At 38.8% G+C, this 4,787-nt stretch overlaps 1 pseudogene; it reads left to right on the top strand.

The window, feature by feature from the left end:
* Positions 1-2,650: 2,650 nt before the first annotated feature.
* On the top strand, positions 2,651-4,700 carry LOC141440738 (pancreatic triacylglycerol lipase-like; annotated as a pseudogene).
* Positions 4,701-4,787: the final 87 nt, after the last annotated feature.

The raw sequence follows: 4,787 nt of genomic DNA, 5'->3' as shown, positions 1-4,787 counted from the left end.
GGCCGGCTTTTTGAAAAGTACCTGTGCGAAGACGAGGCGAGGCGGGTCGCTAATAGTCATTAAGTCAATGATTACAAATTGATAGACGGTTCACACAGTCTAAATATTGGTGTTATCACGTACGCGGTCAGAGCGATGTACCAGGCACGCATACAATGGCCGCGGTTGCCTTCCTGTGTGAACGGGAACAATGCCCATTGTGCCGGCCGCTACCATTTCACCGGCAATTACGTTTTCTACTTCTGTTGCTCTAGTGCATCTTGAAAATTGTGGAAAATCTTTGTGACTAACTTTTCACGCATACCCTTAGAACGGAGGGGCCAAAAAATATTTCGTCGCGGGTAGTTAGAAAGAAAGGAACGCCGAACGACTTTACTCCTTATAATCCTACACTCTACACTCCAGTACTCTTGTGACCACGGCCGATGCAATGTGGTAGTAAATTTAGTCTCATTTTAAGTCCGGGTTGTAGTATTAACTATAAAATATGTCATTAAGTGAAAACGTTCATTTAATTTCTACTTGATTTACTCTTGTCCAAAAATATTAAGTACTAACACTAGCCTTTAGTTATTTAAATTCGGATAAAGAAAATTCATCAATTCAAAATACATAGAGGTTCATCTATGTTATTGTGCGGTTGTAATTTTTAATTTTTATTCCTATAGGTACCGTTCGGATTATCGGAATAAAAAGTAGCATAACAGCGATGTTATATGTGCTATCTACGTACTAAATACCATGCAAATCCGTTCAGCCGCTTCTGCGTGAATAACTAACAAACACACGCACGTACTTTCGCATTTATAATATTAGTAAAACCAAAAGGATTAATGAAAACGCCCCAAACAAAAAATACAATACAATACTATGACTCTTTATTGTACACCAGAAATAGTAAGCGATACAGAAAACAGGTACACAGAGGGAAAATTAAAAGGTAAATAATAGGCAAAAATAAATAAAATCAAAAGAAAGAAATACATTTATACATAACACATCAATAGAAAACACCACACAAGACCCAACAACATTATTAAGTACGATAGTATAGATAGGTATGAGGCCGACATAGTCACATTTGGTGTACTAAAGCCTCGTTAAAATATAAGATTAAAAAAAAATAGATAGGTATCAAAAATTAAAACCGGTTATCTCCAGCCAAGCTCTAAAAATTACAGCTTTCCTGTTAATGTAACGCAAATGTTCTACTTGAATGATAAACTATGCACCCATATGCATAATTAGCATAGTTACATAATTTCTAGCCCTTTAAGAATTCTAACACACCTTGATGAGCTCAATGCACTACGGACGGTAGCGGAGTATACTACCCACTATAATGCTTGTTTTGGTAGCATTGGTAGTAAATATCGTGTGTTTATTTGGTGAGTTATTACTTAACTGGATCTCAAAACTTTTCGCAGTTCAGGACCACTTTCACAATTTAAACAATTCCTCGGACCCCTGTGAAAAATTTTTTTTTGGAAATCTACTGAATATGTTACAGCAACCTACCGTTTACAACCCGTGTACACCAACCTACCGTATACACTGACCTACTGCGGACCCCACTCATAACCCCGTCATAGATTGACAATGTTTAGCATATTATATTTTTTGTATTCAAATAAATGATTCTATTCTAAGTATTCTAATGCTGCCCAGAAATAAAATACTACTAACGAGTTCCTTGCGTTCCTTTCTATTAAAAAAAAAACATTTTTCAAAATTTCGGTTGTTAAATTACATAATCACATAGTATCTACTATTATTAACAACGTAAAATCATAATTTTTTTTAATGACTTTTGGATAGATCCTAAAAGCGCTTTAGCAGTCTCGTGTTAGCATAAGGATCATAATGCGTTGTACTCGTATGATTTGATTAGTGTGGGCAGTACTTGGTCCAACTTCCATATAAAAGCGGTTAATCTCCTTTGTTCGGAACCCTTGGAGTTTGAGCCCGACTTGCACTTGGCCGATTTTATTCCCCTCATTACCTCAGCAAATAATTAAAAGAAATGATGCTCACGGTTAAAATTGTTATGACAACTACAGCACCGACGCTTAATTTTGTACGCGTTGAAAGGGACGGTCCCGATACGATACGAACTCGGCTTTTCAATATTCCGTAGCCACCCAGAGTTATTGCGCCTTGTCCTTCCGCTGTGGTAATTCGTGGATGTAGCGATGTTTACTGGGCGGTCAAAACAATGATCGGCGATTTGGTTACCACTGGGGATCAATGACCTCAATCATTGTGTTCATATGGATATACCGGGGTTCCGGGCTTGATATAAACAGAGATGGCATCACATATTTTGTCTGTCTCGTGTCGTGAAATTTATCAATGAGTAGGGAAACAGGCCTTCATTGTCAGTTTTATGAATATTTTACAATCAATTTTTTTTTCGTACAGCGGTTTTTTTTAGTATCGCGGACTTAGTGACGCATCCATATTAACATTTTACTTAATATCCCGGAAAAAAATCGCCGATCACTTTCCTAAAATTAGCTGAGCTAGGTACACTGTCTTTGCATGACGTAAAACATTTATTTAAGCTGTTATCAGTCCCGTAATTCCGGATGGTGCTGGCCACGTTACCGACTACCTCCACTTCTTGGACGAAGCTGGAGTCATCCAAGACATGAACTTCTCTGTGTTGCCGGATGTCAGCAGTTGGCAGGGCGGGAGTGTTGGTTTCTATCTATACACAAGGTAATTGTTGAACATTTAGAGTATTTCTCACTTTATCCCAAAACCCTATGCATGTGTTGGAACGGTTACAACCCTAGCAAGAAATGATATAGTAGGCGGTAACATCTACGGCTACTTTCCCCATTTATTTCCATTTATATGTTTAATTCAGGATACTACCTAAGCATTATTATTACATTGAAAATATATAAAATGGCATCCAAAAACTTGGATTTATTGCTAAAAAATAAAATATTACCAAATCGTCAAAAAACAAAATGACCACGACTAAGACTTAAGTTGCATCTTGACCAAGCGTTTAAATTATGCAGAGCTCCGTTCGGCTGAGCTACATTAAAATTAAGTAAATTTAATTGTTCTGGACAAAATCCAATTCTTTGTTTGGTAGTTTTTAAATTAAAATAGGGTTACAATTTTAGTGATCACCTACATAAACTACCTTTCTGAGAGTTCACCTGAAGATTTAATATATTTAATACTTTACAGGTCCAATCCATTAGACCCAGAACCACTTTACATCCCGAAGAACGGTAGTGACGTTGAAAGTAACTTCTTCAACGCATCAAACGACATTAAAGTAATAACACACGCTGGTTGTCCAGCGCTACAACCTCATGGCTACTAGACATGAAGGACTGTATCTTCAGAGATATGACATGACCTGATCGCGGTCGATTGGAGCTTGCTGGCAGACAACCCTGTTTACCCCTGGTCGGCAGCATCCACGAGATATGTAGGAAAACGATTGGCGAAGCTGCTGGAATCACTTGTTAGAACTTATGATGTGCAGGGTGAACAAATGCATCTGTTAGGGCACAGCTTGGGGGCACAGGTCATGGGATTCGCCGGCATGTTTTTCAATGATACGGTACATAGGATCACAGGTAAGTACACGTTAGAGTTAGTAATGCTAGAGGATGTATTTCATTATTGAAGACAAAACCTCTGTTTTGGAGAACAGTCAGTTTTAGAAACAGATGAAACTACTATTCTCAACTTTAGACAATTTATTTTACCTTCAGCTTTAAAGTGGTGAGTAAGTACTTACTTGTTGCACTGGCTCAGCGATCTGAAGTGGATTTTGGCTTCTGTTCTGACACCACTTTCCGTCATTCATTCCTATCCTGTGGCCCTCGGCCACCTGCTGATTGCACCAGCGGAACCTGATCTTCAAATAAATGAACTTCATTAACGTAGTCATTCGTGACGTCATCACTCCATCACTTCGTACATGCTCTTTGCAATTCTCTCCCTTAGAACTCCGGTCGAAAACATAAAGAAATATCTATGAGGTAGCCTCTCTCATGCCATGTCTTCGTTCATAAAGGATAATTTTTGGAACAGTTCTATACAAGGTACAACTAAATTAAACTAGAATATTTCTTTTAGAGTGGTGGAGTGAGTCACAGACTTCACTCAAGTTGGTACTCAAGGTCTTTACCGTTCTACACTTTGAACATCGACCAATATATGGAAACGGAAACATTGGTCAACCATAATAAAGAGACCCAAAAAAAAACCTGCTTAAATAGGCTGATATTTATATAGACAGTGTATATTTTTGCTATAGGGAATACGACCGGCAGTTTTTTGCTGATTTGGGGCCATTTAGTGACATAATTTATTTTTTATTTTTCTTACTTTGAAGGTTGTCACGGGTAAATTATTTATTTCTTTCTTTCTTTCATGTATAGGGTTTGACTAAATTCTGGATTCCAGGACTGGATCCAGCTCGTCCGTTGTTTGAACTACCACCAATGTTAGACGACTGTCGTTTGTCCAGAGATGACGCGGGATTCGTGGACATAATTCATACCTGTGCTGGTGTGTACGGCTACATGGACAGCCACGGCCAAGCAGACTTCTACCCCAACGGTGCCAAGCCTCCCCAGCCGGGCTGTGGAGGTCACGAGCCAGCTCCTGGTAACCAGCATTCCTTAAAGACCGGCAACGTAGCCCTTATTCTTATAGGCGGGTGACGCTCATCATGAAGTGCTCGTTTGTCTCCTATGCCCTTGATTTCAAATAAGCATACGTAACATTAGAACACAGAACCTCCTTATTTG

The sequence above is a fragment of the Choristoneura fumiferana genome, chromosome Z (assembly GCF_025370935.1).
Source record: "Choristoneura fumiferana chromosome Z, NRCan_CFum_1, whole genome shotgun sequence".
In the NCBI taxonomy this organism is placed as follows: Eukaryota; Metazoa; Arthropoda; class Insecta; order Lepidoptera; family Tortricidae; genus Choristoneura; species Choristoneura fumiferana.
Note: the sequence above shows the minus strand (reverse complement) of the source record. Positions and strands in the feature narration are given on the sequence as shown.